At 40.4% G+C, this 16523-nt stretch overlaps 1 long non-coding RNA gene across 1 annotated transcript in view; it reads left to right on the forward strand.

Moving 5' to 3' along the window:
• Positions 1-680: 680 nt before the first annotated feature.
• The window catches only part of LOC139066324 (uncharacterized), a 108447-nt gene continuing 92604 nt past the window's right edge, over positions 681-16523 (forward strand). The window contains exons 1-2 of the long non-coding RNA XR_011519239.1: positions 681-1003; positions 12645-12795. This is a non-coding gene — a long non-coding RNA (uncharacterized lncRNA). The remainder of the gene's footprint in view (positions 1004-12644; positions 12796-16523) is intronic.

A 16523-nucleotide genomic window follows, 5' to 3' on the forward strand; every position in this document is an offset into this window, starting at 1 on the left:
AGACGTTAGTCATTTTTTTAACGTATCAGTTCGATAAATAAAACCGGGCCGATATTAACAACTGATATTTTTTTCCATTTCGTCTCCATTTGTTTGCCTGTTTCAGAGGGTGAGGGGGGTGATGTGCATTTGTTTATTCATGTGAAAAGTGAATGAAATAATCTCAGAACCGTAAATGTGTGTGTTGTGTGTACATAACGTAAATTCAGCTTTAATCATTTTCATTCTATACAAAATCTGCTGATTTTAGAAGCATTAATGTCAGTTTTCGGTATCGGCAAATATCGATTATCGGCCATAACAGTGATGTTAATATCGAGGGGGGTTGGTTCGCTGGAGTTTTTTACAATTAAAATTGCGCCCACATTTTCTAAGTTAACACATCTCTTTTAACAACGGTGGTTTCTGCATCTTGGTTCAGCCCCCCCACCCCCCCTGTTGGGTATTTTCTATATGTTCCTTTTTGAGTCTAAAGAACGTCTGCTCCTGTAAGCTCGTTATCTGTGTTATCTCTGGAATGCGGTGTCCTGGGAGATGAGGAGCCTATAAGTCTGTAACTTGAGAAGGCCCACCTTCTCTGTCCTGTTTGTCAATAAAACCCCTGGGAAACTGAACAGTGGGGAGTGAATTGAGGACAGCTCCAGAGGGGGTTATCCCTGCGTCTTCTCTCCACTGTTTGGCAACTCGGTGTAAAATGAAATCCTCTTTGTGTATGTGTGTTTATTTCAGGTTAAAGGGTCATGGAAAATACGAATAATCAATCTAATTCCTCTGCGTGTGTCATTCTTTCAGGTAATATGGGATAAATGAAAAATTACCTATCATTTGGTGCCGAAACCCGGGATGGCAGAGCCGTCGGTGGAAAGCTGTCTTCGGGGAGCCGTGCAGGTGCCACTTACCTCATCAAAGCCCGGGGAACTAAAATTGTTTCACCGGCCGGCTTTTTTAGCCATCTATGCTCTCGCCTTCCTGAACTCAGGACGAATTTACCACGCAGAGTAGAGTAAGTACCTCATTATTTTGCACCTTTGACTGCTGGCAGTGTGTTTTTTAAGCTGATTGTGGTGACTGCCATTCACGCACGAAAAGACGTTTTCGTGTCCAGCTAGGGGTTGCACATGTGAACCGTGGCTGTATTCCTGGCCTTGGATTTAGGAGGTTGTAATTAGTCTGTGTCTGCGCACACAGGCGTCCCGCAGTGCTGTGGGTGGTAATTACAGGTGAATGTGTAGTGGCACCTAAAACCGTTATATACACGCAGCACAGAGTCCATGTGCTGGTGTCGAGTGGAGAGGCTTGTTGCTAAAAAATCACACTGCCGCTGGGATTGTTTAAATATTTTATGGTGCGTCGAAGGTACACTAAAATTAATCACCGCTACATTTGGCCAAAGAATCCTAAGTCGGTCTAAATTCGGCCTTGCTGTGTGTTATTCGTAATTTGTTGTGCATCTGGTATCGGGGCTGTGTCCCATTTCTGATCGGGTTTGTTACTTCTGGTTAAGCAGATCTTTGTGGTCCCGTGAATTGTTGCTGGTATCTGAAACATTGGTGTCGGCTGTCCCAGTGTGGACGTCGCATTTCTGTGTTGTATTGTGGTTGTAAATCTGTGCTGAAGTGTTAAAAACCTGGCTATGAACTGTGTTTCAGCTGCCATTAGGGCTGGGCGATATGGACTAAAAGTCATATCTCGATATTTTTTAGCTAAATGGCGATACTCTATATATATCGATACTTTTTTAGTGACGTAATTGGGACTTCCCCCAAACCTTTTGTGTCCCTGTTAGGTAAATTTTTTTTAGAGGCCAAACCCTTTAAAAACCAACCAATATAAATTTAAGCCACATGCCAAAGCTCACTCGGACTCCTTTATTGATGTCAAAATGTTAACAATAAATTGAGCAAAAAAAAAAAACTAACCATTTTAACAGTAATAATAAAGAGACATTTTGACAGAGATTAACAGCTCTGTAAATAAACATGTCAATTTAACCTTTAGTCAATTTCTCAACAAAAAAATAATGTAAACAAGCCAGGCCGGTCTTTGTGCAAAATTTGACGAACATGTAAACAGGCTAGGCAATTCTTACCTTGTGCACATCTCAAATAATAAGAGCAAAATGATATGAAATCAAAAAGTTACAAACCAACTTCTGTACAATTTACAGATTTTGTGCCAGGAAAACTAACCTGTCCACACTGTCAGGTTTTAGGGATGCCCTGTGGCAAGTTACAATGTTCCCACTGCAACTAAACACCCTTTCTGAAGGTGAGCTGGTGGCTGGTACACAAAGGTACCTTTTTGCCAAGCGGCTCAATGAAGGAAAGTTACTTTTATGTTTCTGCCACCATTTCAGAGGGTCATTATCTTTTTCTACACAAACTGACAACAAGTAGCTCAAAAGGTCAGTTTCCACTGTATCCTGTGTGTGTGTAGTGCTTGTTGTAGGTTTGGTGTTCTCAAAGAAGCTCGCCAGAGATTTTTTCTTTTTAGATGTGGGTAGTACTGCAACTGCTGCCTGGCCTTGGTCTGCAGGCTCAGTCCCAGCTGGGTCAGGCAGCTCAGGCACACAGCTGACCGGGTCACTGGGCAAAGACTCCACCTCTTTGATGACTTTGTGCTTTAGTGCATCAAGTTTTTCACCTGAAATGTACGTAGCCTTGAATCGGGGATCCAGTAATGAAGCAATGTCCAACAGGCCACAGGTGGACGGATCAGCATACTTGCTGTTGAGGTAGTCCACAATGCAGGACTTGATGGACTTGCAGAGCTCAGTAGCTCCCTCTTCATGTGCCAGGAGACTGTTGGTGAACAGGTAAAGCACAGGCCTGATGTATGAAAGGGTGACGTACTCTTCTCCCGAGAGAGCGTCAGTGAAGTCTTGAAGGGGTTTCAGAGCCTTCTTTATTGCCTCCAGGACCTCGATGTCCTGCCAGGTGGGAACAAGTGGTCTGGTTTTCTTGTCAGAGGACAAGACTTTAGAAAGTGCCCCTTCCTGCTCAAGGACCCTCTCAATCATCTGTAGTCTTGATCCCCAGCGAGTGGCTGACTCGGTGATTAGCTGGTGACCTGGTAGACTCAGCTGTATTTGCGCATCAGCCAGGGCTTTTCTCTTCTTCCAGCTGTACGAGAAGCAGCTGACAACTCTCTTACAGACAGAAATGGCTCTTGTTGTCCGGGCATCATCCAAACTGTGTCCTATATAAACACACAACATTGAAATCCACATTTTAAAATCACTAATTATTTAATTAGGTCCGTCTGGCCAAAGTTTAGTTGTGAAGCACATCTTAAACACAATCTCAGTTAAAGACACACTCTGATAAAAATCACGTTTTCCTGTTCTTAATATGTTCTTGTGGCATTTTCATATGCAAGTTATTATTATGAATTATTTGTTCACGATTGCTTACAGTTAATAAATTCCAATGGAATTTATTAGATATTATTCAAAGTGACATAAATAATACAAAACACAATGACTCTCTCTCTCTCTCTCTCTCTCTCTCTCTCTCACACTCACACACATTTTACTGAGCATTTTCACTGTCATTTATATTCCTATTTCAATTAATTAATTCTTTATTGTACTCACCAATGGCCAGATGAAGTCTGTGACCAAAACACTGCATCCTTGGCCACTTTGTTAACTGCAGCGCTTTGGCAATATTAGTCCCGTTGTCTGTCGTCACAGCAACTAGTCCCGTTGGGTTGAGATTCCAGCTTTTGAGCGATATGGAAAGCCACCGCTTTGGTAATTTCACGCCACTTGTTACTTGTTCTTTCGTATGGCTCACTATGGCTCAGTGAAGCCCGCAACATGGTTTGTTTCGGGACAACAGGTTGGGAAGACTTTGTGGTCTGAGTCGCAGCATGTAATTTGTAATTCCTCATACTCTACTTTATGGCGCTGTTTTAAGTGGTGGAAGAGGTTTGTTGTGCTCGAACCCTTCGTTGCAACAGGTTTTCGACATTCTTTACAGAAAACATTTTGCTGCTGGTCATCTGACAATTTAAAACCGAACCATTTCCAGATTATCGAGCCATTGTTCTTTTTTTTACTGACCAACTCCTCTTCTGCTTCCCCCTCCATCTCCATGTTGTCGCTAGCAGCTCAGCAGTCAGCACTCGAGTGGTGGTGGCGGAGGGGGAGGGCTTGTGGGCACAGAGCGGGGGAGGCGGAACAGACAGGTTGCGTTTAGGGACACTGGGAGAGGCGATAACATTCGAGTTGCGGCCCATTTATTGTAATTTAAACGGCAATTTTTACTACATCGATATTAGAGATACTGTCCCGTGTTATATCTTGTTTAGAATTATATCGATATATATTAAAATATCGAGATATCGCCCAGCCCTAGCTGCCATCCTATTGTGTCTCTCTCTCTCTGTGTGTGTGTGTGTGTGTGTGTGTGTGTGTGTGTGTGTGAGTGTGTGTGTGTGTGTGTGTGTGTGTGTGTGTGTGTGTGTGTGTGTGTGTGTGTGTGTGTGTGTGTGTGTGTGTGAAAATAACCTGCAGGTATTTGTGTGTGTGTGTGTGTGTGTGTGTGTGTGTGTGTGTGTGTGTGTGTGTGTGTGTGTGTGTGTGTGTGTGTGTGTGTGTGTGTGAGAAAGTTCAGCTGAAGAAAGGAAAAAGGCAAGTGTGAGATTGTTTGGCTAAAGTTTGGAGGTTTTTGAGCCTGTTTCTGGTAAGGGAGTGTGTGTGGAGATGTGCGTGAATCGGGGACTTTGAGAGTGTTACATCGTGTGTGTGTGTGTCCCCGTCCAAAAGCTCTGTGTGTGGAAGACAGAAACGGATGAGTGAGTGAGTACCTAAATTAAATTGCACCCTTTTCTTTGAACTGGTTGACAGTGTGGTTTTATGCTGGTAGTGATTGTTTGCCATCCACACACGAAAGACGTTTCGGGCCCCGGCTGAGGGCTGGATTGAGAGCCGCCGGACCTTGTCCTGGACTCTCGTTTGCCTCTGAGGGAACAGAGTAAACGCGAGGGAGGTTGTAATGAGTCTGTGTCTGCGTATACAGACACCCCACGACGAATGTGAATGTGGGTCGTAATAGGGTTGGATGTGCAAAATCACTATGAAAGCTCACTGGCGCTTGTATTGTTTAAATATTTTATGGTGCAGCAACGGTACCCACGTTAATCATCGTTATAATTGGCTAAAGGAACTCAACCCGTTCTAAATTCGACCCGTTTTGTTGTTTTGTGAGTTGTATATCTGTGGTTTGTGGGCCGCGTCCCATTTCGGTTGTGTGGTGTCTTGTTTAACCTCCGTGATTCTGTGGTGTTGTTTATTGTTCAAGTTGTGATTGGCTTATTTTCTGCATTGTGGTTATCGTGTTCTATGTCGCTTTGTAGTTTAAATCTGTGACGGGTTTTAAGTTAATCCGTCTGTGTGTGGCTGGTTCTGGTACTTGTGTGAAAAGGGGCATCTATGTGGGACTTTGAGTGTGTGACATCCTGCAGGTTCTGTTCTGAGGGTGTGTGAGACATTTTGGACTGAGGTTCTGAAGAAAGAAAAAACCGAGTGCGATTGTTTAGCTACAGTGCTGAAGCTTTGAGCCGGCTCTGTCTGTCTGTCTGTCTGTCTGTGTCTCTCTCTGTGTGTGTATGTGTGTGGAACTGAGGTGTTAAGCTGGTGCTGTGTGACTGTGTGTAAAGAATCGGGGTGAAGTTCTGGGGGGGGTGTGTATGAGACAAAAGGGAAGTGTTGATTTATAGCGGTGGGGGATGGTTTGGTAAGGCTGCAGCCCACCAACAAATCAGATAAAGAAAGAATATGAGAGGTTAGAAGAAAGGAGAATGGAAGAAGGAAAAATTAGACAGGTGGAGAAAGAAAGGATAGAGGAAGAGAAAAGAGAGAATTAAAGAAGGCAGAAAGAGAGGCAGAGTAGGAACTGAGACGAGAGGAAGAGGAAAGAATTAAAAAGGAACAGATTAAGAGAGATGGGGAGAAAAGGAGAAGAGAGGAGGAAGAAGAGAGGGCAAGTAGGGAAAGAAATGATTAGTTCTGAATTTTTTGTTTTTACATTTAATTTCTAAACTCTTGATGTTGCGTTTGTCCTTTAGTCATGGAGAGCCTTTAAGCACTTCCAGGCTTTTCCAAGCATTTGGTATTTGATTTTAATGTTCCTCATACGCTTTCCTATTCCTTAGATTGACCCATCATTCTATTCTATGTGTTGAGATATAAATTAATTAACTCCTTCAGCTCCACCGGCTGAATGGATGCACTCTCAGATATGATGGAGGTGATTCACGCGATTGCCCCTTTCAGGTAATATGGGATAAATGAAAAATCCCCCCCCACCACCACCACCACCACCACCCCCGCACTCAGTGGTCGCAAGCTCACTGATGCTCCTGCAGCCTCTCAGAGATGCTGCTGCTCTAAACATTAAAATTATTCTTTCATTTTCTGTTCCTCACTTCAGATTACCTTCAATGGTGTCTGTTTGTTGCAACCACCAGGTACAAAAACTAACTTGTTTTGATTTGACTATTTTTCTGTCCTGTCTGTTTATTATCTTCCTGCATCTCCTCTCAATCCTGAAGAAAAACTGCTACCTGGGTTCATATATATTCACCTTATGAGTTACCTTTGAACTGCAGTTCTAAAAGATCTTCCGACCGTAAAAACAGCGGAGTGTGCACCAGCCGCACCTGTGAGGTGCGTCACCGGAGGACAAAACAGGTGATGTGCTCCGTTCCACAGCAGCGAAAAGCATCAGGCACAAATAACAGACAGAAAACATAAAAGGAAATGAGCGGACATGAACGATCGCGTGTTAAATTTGTTTTTGAGGTGGTGACACCTAATTTGATAATGTTACTGTGGCCGTGCTCAGGACGCAGATGTCTGGAGCGCGTCAACGATCAGAGCTTTGCATGCGCAAGCTGGTTAAGGTTAGGATGGGGGTGAGGGGAAGGTTAAATTGCAAGAGGGTAAAGGTCACAATTCAGTCAAATGTCCGTTTTACGGTGGGCGTCAGATACCGACACTCTGGCACAGCACGTCGCCTCCGAGGACTGCATCTTGTCGGTTATTATCACGTGACAGCGATCAGTCTATGAAAGTCCTAAAAAGTTACTACAGAGCAGTGGAGTCGGCTGGTCGACTAGTTGATACAACCCCTACGAAATAGAAAAATGAACTCTTATGTATGGATTTAAAAATGAAAATGCCAGAAATATTCAGCATGTTGTGAATTTTAAAACTTGTCATGATAAGACATGAAAACGATCCCTGCTGCGAGTTCAATTAGGAATTATAAGCACAGTATGAATTTGTCTGATTTATTTATTTTTGTTGTAAATTTATAGATTGTATGTCAAATGATACAAATGGAGACTATTACAATTACATACAAAAATAAAACAAGTTCTGTATAAAAACAAGTGGATAAAGTAGTTGGTAAAATCAGCAGTGAGAGTGAAAATTAAGCTTTTTGAGTAAAAATATGACTTTAAAATAAGTTTGCAGGAGACTGTTGAGTGGTGAGGTGGCAGCTGTGAACAAAAGAGATGAGGAGTGAGTGCTGAGACGAGGAAATGTGTGTCGTACAACAGAATCTTAATTTGCTCAAATAGGCTTTAGGGATTTAAAGGAAATTAAAAGTGAGCATGACAGAAACATTGACTCAGGGTGGCGAGGTTAAAAAAGGTAAAAGATGAGGTTAGCTTGAGGTGTAAAGGAGCAAGTGGTAAATCCAGATCTGTCCAGGATGAAGAGAAGGTGCTGACGGTGAGGTTATTAATGATGGCAAGTTGTGAAACATTCATGAAACTGGCTATTGGAGGGCTTAAATGTTGAATGTTGTAAGTGAAAATGAAGAAGTCGAGGTTGAATTTTCTTATGACATTGGATTTCATCTTAAGGAAGTTTAGAGACTGTTTTTGGAACATTTTACTATTTTTTTGCAAGCAAATTATTATGAATTTGATTTTAAACTCGCACATAACTTGTAGGACGCTATGATTCCCTCAGTGTGAATAATGCTGAACGTATAACAGAATACATGCAAATATAATTATAATTTTCCATATTTAACAATGGCGTCCTTAATGTTTGATATGACAAATGGGTCACAGATAGGTGACTAACTATATTTACTATATTAACAGTTTAGTACAAAAGAAATACAATTTTCATGAGCAGCAAGAGTGTAAGCGTTAGCTTCACTTTCAGTTCACTCTTTCATAGAAACATGTCATCAGAAGAGACATGAGTGGAGTGAGATGTTTTATGAAAGTTAATTAAACAGTTCCCGTTTAGCTTCTGTGTTGCATCTAAAAGGTGTACGATGGAAGCTTTAGAGAAAAAAAGGGGTTTAGAAACAAAACGGCAGAAGGAACTTCAGCGTCCCGAACATCATCGCCATCGGTGAGTCAGACAGGAAACAAATATTAAAACAATCATTTCAAATGGTAAATAGCCTGTATTTGATATAGCACCTTCTAGAGTCCCTGAACCCCCCAAGGTGCTTTACAACACAATCAGTCATTCATCCATTCAAACACTGCTGGTGGGGATGAGCTACGATTTAGCCACAGCTGCCCTGGGGGGCACTGGGCGAGGTGAGACTGCTGAGCACAGGCGCCACTGGTCTCTCTGACCTCCACTAGCAGGCAAGAGGGATTAAAGCTTCCTTCCGTAGTATTGATCTTATCCGATGGCACCGTCTAGTGGCTGACAAGCATATCACACAAATAAATTCTCCTTTCATTTCTTTAAGATGGGGACTCCACCTTTCTAGTTTACTTATGTACTTCTGTAGCCGGCAAACAGAGCTAAAACACGTTGTTTTACGAGTGTTATTTTTATGTCATGTTGAGTTTTCATATATTTATATTTTAGAGACTCCTGCGATGGACTGGCTCTCTGTCCAGGCTGCACCGGCACCCCCCCCCCGACCCTACGTGGACAAAGCGGGTTCAGACAATGGATGGATATATTTTAGAGACTTACTGTCCGTGAAAAGTTCATCAACTCTGTATCAGTCGAGGTATTCCTTAGTCTAACGCTATTGGTTAGTTCTGGTTGGCGCTCAGTTTCCTATTGCATGGAGCTCTGCAGAGCAGGGGGCGTGCTTAGCAAAAAATAAATAAATAAATAAAAAGACGTATTGCTTTCATTATATCACAGCACATGATGAGACTTTTACAGATTTCTGAAAAATCTAACACAATTTCTGAAAGGGGAAAACGCCAGAAAGATACTTTGTTTCTTGCCCAAGGACACAATGACAGCAACAAACTGAGCAGGGCTCGAACCTGCAACCTTCTGATTACGGGGCAAGCACTTAGCTCCCGTGCCACCGTCACCCCATTTATCTAGTAAGAAAAGGTTCAGAAGTGAAATACTTGAATTTAGAAAGGAATGCTTCTTTATTTTCATTTAAAACATGAACGTGAACTTTTAGATTCACTTGTTTGTGTGCATGTTTGCTTCATGATAGTTTGTCTAATTAGTCCAAATGTAGTATATTTTTCTATTAAATATAGAATCATATATCAGTGTGTTGTTGCAGCTTTAAAAGGATCCTTTGGCATCTCTAGTCCATTTTTCTGCTCTGAAGTAGTCTTTTGTGTAATTTGCCCGATTATTTCAGTGTGGTCACTTGGCTCTGTGTGGATAACTGTGGACACAGTTGGGATTTTGTCTTAGTCGTCTTTTCACAACAAATTCTGAACGTTAAGTACTTTATCTACACACTCTTCATCCAACATGAAGCTTATCTGTTGTGTCATCATAGCCGGTTTGATCATCTGGCAGCAGGAGCTGCTTGAAAGACCCGATAAACCCCGAATGTGTCCCGGTGGAAATATTTTTGGCACATCCAAATCACACAGAACCACAGCACCGCATATCCCATCTGGCCTCAAAACACGAGACAGGCTGTAGCCATCCACCAGGGAGAAGGAAGGCTGGACGACGTTACCTGCTGTTAAAAACTACAGAGATGTTTGATGTTTAAATGCTGGCTTTGGGTGAAGGCAGCTCTCCTTCAGAGGCTTGACCTGAGTAAACCCAGCACGGTGCATCTGCTGTATTTTATATGTTGGTTTATTAGTCAGTTGACTTCATCTCCGTTTTGCTTTGAGGGGAGAAAGTTGCAGCAAAATCAAATGTTTTTAGGGAATGAACCAAAATTGTCAGAGAAACAAAGAAACTGGCTGGAAAAATTGAGCAGTTTCTAAAACGAAGAACAAAACATGGATGAACTAAACCGAAACTAGTCATGCCAAAACATTTATCCAAGATTAGTTCAGCAAATGTTCCAATGGGTGTTGCTTTAATTACACTTCACACCAACAGGAGTTTATTCTGCAATAAAGGCTGGGAGGCATTTCATCAACCCTGTAAAGGGTCATTTTGGCACATACTGGCTCAAGAAAAGGAGTTAAAAATATGAAAAAGTTGCAAAGTATTACTTCAAGTCAGGTGTGTCCAAAGTGCGGCCCGGGGGCCATTTACAGCCCTTGGAGTGATTTTGCGTGGCCCTGACCAGCATTTTTAGAACAGTGGAATTAAGTCTCCTTTGGAGGCTATTGATATAAATTCAAATATTTAAATATTTTGTGTTCAAATCTTTACTAATATATCTATTTTAGGCATTTTTTGTGCAGAACAAATGAAAAATACAAAATAATGTTTACATTCTTAAAAATCTTCATGATTTGGGCCCTCGTCTTGACAAGTTTGGACATCCGTGCTTTACTTCTTCCTTTGTCAAAGTCTCTTCTACTGCTTCAGCACCTTAATTATAAAGAAAAGAGGGAGAAGTCGAGGTTTAAGAAGCAGACATATACATGCTTTTGAAGTGCAGTATTGGGTCTGAACCTAAAAAGCCTCTTTGATCGTATCAGTATTAGATTTTAGCTTGTTACTCTGAGCTTTTTTAGGCTGTCTGCTTTATGTTTCACCAGCTGAAGGATTAAAAGACAGAACATCTGTCTAAGATTAGCCCCATTGGACATTTTACCCCTTCTATTCTTCTGTTTTCTGAGGACAAGGACAGTTAATCCTACAGCTAAAACTTTAAAATTTACAAATGGGCTACGTCAACTTATTTACTCTAATCTCGGTCTTGTTTGTGTCTTGCAGTCATAAACTTGCTGTCATACTATTTACAGTGACTTTTGCCTGCATCATGATTTTTTTGTGGAGAGGATTTATTTAGGCAGTTATCAGCTTTTACCTAACAGCAGTTGCTGCGCCGTAAACATCAAGAGCATCGATGTTAAGTTAGAGATACCCTGTAGCTTTCTGCTTTTCATCCTTTGAAATTTTCTAAAGAGTTTAAAGAGCTGATTATTAGAAAACTCTGTATTCCATCCTTTAATGGGTCACTCAGTACCAAAATGTGTTGAACACACACACACACACACACACACACACACACACACACACACACACACACACACACACACACACACACACACACACACTTAAACAGATAACTGAAAAGATTTATGGGTGCATTGTTTATTTTGAGTGTTATTCTACTAGTTATTTATCTAAAGTAAGGATGCTAACTGTAGGTGACATCACCCAGAGCAGGTGAAGGCTCCAGAGACAGGAAGTAGTCCTTTGAAAGGAGCAATCCTCATGGCTAATCAGATTGCTAACAAACTTGAATCTAAAACTAGAAATCTACCGATATGGATTTTTAAATTCTTGATACCAATGCTGATTTGTAGAGGTCATATTCAGGTTATGTCAGATATGTGCTGCCAAGTATTTGGTCTGAAACCTAGATTTTTTGCGCTTTAATTACATGTTAAAATGTCACATTATTAACAGCACCCTCGGCATGAAATGAACTGCAGGCTGGAAAATGGAAAATGACAGAGTTAACTTTGTTTAGTGTTTTTAAACCTAAACTAAGAAATCTTGAGGCCAACTCAGTATGTAACTGTTTCAGACTGCTTACTATTTATATTTTTACTTTAAATGGTAAATTGCCTGTTTTTGATCTAGCGTCATGAATAAAGTTCAGATTCAATAAAAGTTAACAACTTTTTGGTTTCAGCAATTTCACAGCCATGTAAACAACCTTCGGAACACAAACTGCAATTTAATATAATAAAAAATGTTAAACTTTCTTTTTTGATAAAATTTGTTTTTGTTAAATATTTTGTGACCTAAAAAATGTCCAACACCTACAAGATTTACTCTCAAACCAGTGATAAACAGCACCGAGTTGATTTTCTTTCCCAGTAAAGTGTTGAACAGACTTTCTTATTATTGTTAAGAACAACTCTGTTGGCCCCCAGTCAAATAAATGCCTTCCCAGTTCAAACATTAAATAGCTAATCCCAAATCTACCAGTAATGACAAAAAATAAGACCAATTGGAAACAAACTTTGGAATAACTCATCATTGTTTATTACTGTTGAGCGCTACAGTGTTGTAAAATAAAACGGTGTTGTTTGTAATTAATACCATATCTGAATACTCATCCTGACAGCCTGTTGGTGCAGCATAACACTGTTCTGCTGCTCCTCTGCTACATCCATGGGAATAATAATATTAATACTTTTAAACTTGGACTTTGTGTTAAAGGTGTCCTAGAAGGAGTGTTTTTATAAACTGATCTTTGAGCCTCTAAATAATGTATGAAACTGTTCTTTCCTAGCGTGTGGAGACCAGTCAAAGAGGAAGGAATGAAGTGACCATCTGGCTGGTTGTGGAGATGGGGTTTGTGGACAAACGAGGAAAAGGACGAGGACTGGAAGCCATGGATCTATCTGGCATTTAGTCTGGATATTCCCAGTACATCCTGGAACGTAAGTGGTTCTCCAACATTTTTTGTTGTTTTCCTCTCATCCAACAAGGATGTTAGCAGTAGCTGGGGCTAGCGTTGATCTGCAGTTAGCATTACTGTGACAAACTTTAATAATATTGCCGACGTTTTAGTGGGTTTATTTAAGCGTATGACTTGTTAAACCAGCTTTTCTCAGAATGAATTGTCCTTCCGTGGCCTTTCCTACTAGGGCTGCAGCTATCGAATATTTTAGCATTCGAATATTCCATCGAATCCTCCACCGATTAATCAAATATTCAATTTGATGACGTTTCAGGTGAAACAAGACTGGTGTGCTGCTAAAAATATGAAAATAAAACAGCAAATTATAAAAGGATCAATAATGTCCAGTTCCCTCTTTCCTAGCTGATATTTCTAGTTAATAAGTATTTTATGGAACAACACTTGACTTACTTTGCATTAACATTTTAGGTTTTTATTAATGCCACTCATCCTTGTCAATATAACATATTTAAATATTTTCGCATAAGATCAGTAGAATTTAATTATTTCACTATTATGTTCAGTAGAAAGCTACTGGAAATTAGGGTTGTCACGGTAACCGGTATAGCGGTAAACCCCGGTAAAAAAGTTGACAATAAAAATAACCGTCCAGTTTTTAAAAAACTATATTATCTCGGTGGGTTTACCGTGGCCGCGGTTTCGGCGCGATGACCCTTACCAGCCACCGTCGCTTCAGCTGAAGTTCCCGTGGCGCGCACACGCACTTTTTAATTTGCAACGGCACCAAAACTTTGAAGCTGAAATAATGGCCGAAGGAGGCGACGGCAGCGCCCAGGACATCCATCAGCCCTCAAAGAAGACTAAATTCGGAAGTATGGGCATATTTTGGATTTCTGAAAAATGCTGAGGGACAGTTAATAGAAGACGGCTATCCCGTTTGCAGAACGTGCAGGAAACAAGTGTCTGCAAAAGGCAGCAACACTTCGAATCTAATGGCACATCTGTGTGACGATCACCCACGTCTCTACAGCCAGTGCAAGGTAAGTTAACATTAGCATTTTAGCTTAAATGCATGACGTGAGGACTTTTGGTTGAGGGAGAATGCAACGAGTCACTATATACTGCAGCCGCAGCGTCCTCTGCCAGCATTTAAACCGTGTCACGGACACCCTGTTGCTGGATGAAGCATCTTATTTGTTGATGATGAAGAGAAATATACAATTAGTTCCTTGTCATTGATTTGTTTACTTATTCAATGCCATTTATACTTGAACATTTGGATTTGATTACATAGTGTAGTAGTTATTTTAGTAATTTGTTTAAAGTGGCTATTTGTTTTAAATACATATTTTTTTTAAGGTTGACTTGTACAGTGCTCAAGTCAAGTGTGGACTGGAGTTTTAGATTTTCATTTTGATAATGAAGAAAACAAGTATATGAGAAAACAAGTGGTGTTTCTTTGATTTGTTTACATATTGTTTATGTTTCGAATGTTTGGATTTGTATAATTTAAACCTGCACTGACTACTGTAACATGTTCCAGAAAAATAAGCTATTTGTTCCTTTACTTGTGAAAAGTTGCACTTTTGCTAAGGCTTTGTGTTATTTTAGGTTTAATAAACACTGTTAAACCTTTTCAGAACTATTTCAGTTTGTGTAGAACAGGACTATCAATGCTTTCTGAACATATGCAACACCGTTTAAAAAATACCGCGGTAATACCGAAAACCGTGATAATTTTGGTCACAATAACCGTGAGGTTAAATTTTCATACCGTGACAACCCTACTGGAAATGCTCATAAATTTTTATTTCTACTGCTGGTGGCATATCTGTTTTGTTATGTATGGGTTGGCAAAATAATCCAGTCTAAATTGTAGTCAAATACAAGTGTTTGTGAATTACATGCTACAACGGCTTGCCATAAGTTGCAGTGGTGTGTGGAGTAGACTCGTAGCAACAAGACTCCAGGTAGCTGCAGCTCTGTCCCACACCGCTGAAGACATCCAAATATCAACAGGATGGTGGGGGATTATTAGTTATTCACAACCATCAAGTTTTTTTTCTGAACCCCCATTGATCCTCCTACTTGATCGTGAGCGTGCTATGCACTAGCTTACCATTAGCAATTCTGCTCGTAGTTTCACTCTTGATCCCAAATTGTGGACCATGTCTATGTTTTGCAATGGTTTGTGTCTTTGCTGGTTTCTCCATTTTCCTCCACAGCGCCTAGTAGATTACCACGTTGTGCACCGGTAAAATGTTTTCCGATTGTGGTGTGCACATCAAAATTAGTAAAAAAAAAAACAAAAAACAAAAAAGGAATTGAGGAATTTAATGAATCGAACTATTCGAAGATTTGTGTCAGCCCTAATTACAAAATTTCTAATTAGTACAGGGAAGCCAGTTGGACACCTCACAAACTTTTTGGTATGCTACATTAGATACCCCAAGCTGCTTATATTCATTAACAATAAGGTAAATGTGGTTTTAAATTCTAGGACCCCTTTAACTTCAGTCAGGTGTTTCAGCCAGTCTGTGTCATATGAGCTCTTCGGTCTTTTTATCCTTTCCTGACATTTAAAATGCAGCTTTAAGCCCAAAAGAAAATCACTGACAACAGAAGAAGTGGAGATTAACTTAGTTGGCATAGCCTGCTGTTGAACCATCTGCCTGCACCGTTTGCTGAGAGAAAAAGAAAATGATCTGAAAGCTGAAAAACACACCTACATATGTTGGGAACAAAGAACAACACCAAACTGTGAGCAGACATGGATGGGAAGATGAATTTTTACTTTATCTAAATTGTGTTCTTTGATTTGTTTGGCTAGCAGGTTAGCAAGAACAAAAAGACTTAAGGCAGCATTTTATTTTTCACTCAAACTGATTTGGAATTAATTTTACAGGATTTTTGAAGGAATAATGAATACAGTAACTATAGATCAATTATATGGTCTTTGCTGTTTGAAGGTGTAGTGATTTGAATTAGATTCATTGTGAGTCACCGTTCTGATGTATTTTTCTGTGCGGGTACAGTAAGATGAGATGTATAGCATCCTGAGTTGACTGACAACCTGCTCAGAGACAGAGAGAAGAGGTGAATGAGAATAAGACAACTGCTGGCTAATCAGCACATCCACACGACAAACTCCACTGATCTCCCAGCTGTGTTATTTTCAGCTCTCTGATAGTCCACTCTGCCTCCGTTTCACATCTTTCAAACAAGTGAGACATGGCGAATTTTAATTCCATCACACCAAGATAATGAGCAGTCTCGGTGTAGACTGCAGCTGATGTGGTGTTTAGACAACTATGAGTATCTGAAGGTCCTATTTTCGGGACTATTTTCGTGAGATGAACTCCCAGGCTGTGATCGCACGTCATCTGTCATCACACGTTTATCAGCTTTGAGTGGGATAGTTCACACCTACCACAGCTTTAAACATTTGTGTTGCAAATAGAAGTATTGAATATATTTATCTGGCAAAAGGTCATTTAACTCAACCAGTCGTTGATACTTTAGGTATTTAGAGAACATTTGAATGCAGTTAGCTTTATTAGATAGTGTGTACTTGTTTATATTTCTAGAGATATCAATAATTTCCATTTACACACTCAAAAAAGATGCCAATCCCAACCATTCTTATTCAGTTCTTGGAAACAGACATCGAGGGGTTGGTGACATGATATTTTAATTGTTTTCCATATTTCATTGGCTATTTGAAGCGTCAGTCAACAATATATTGCA

This window comes from Nothobranchius furzeri, chromosome 2 (assembly GCF_043380555.1).
Source record: "Nothobranchius furzeri strain GRZ-AD chromosome 2, NfurGRZ-RIMD1, whole genome shotgun sequence".
Taxonomy (NCBI): Eukaryota; Metazoa; Chordata; class Actinopteri; order Cyprinodontiformes; family Nothobranchiidae; genus Nothobranchius; species Nothobranchius furzeri.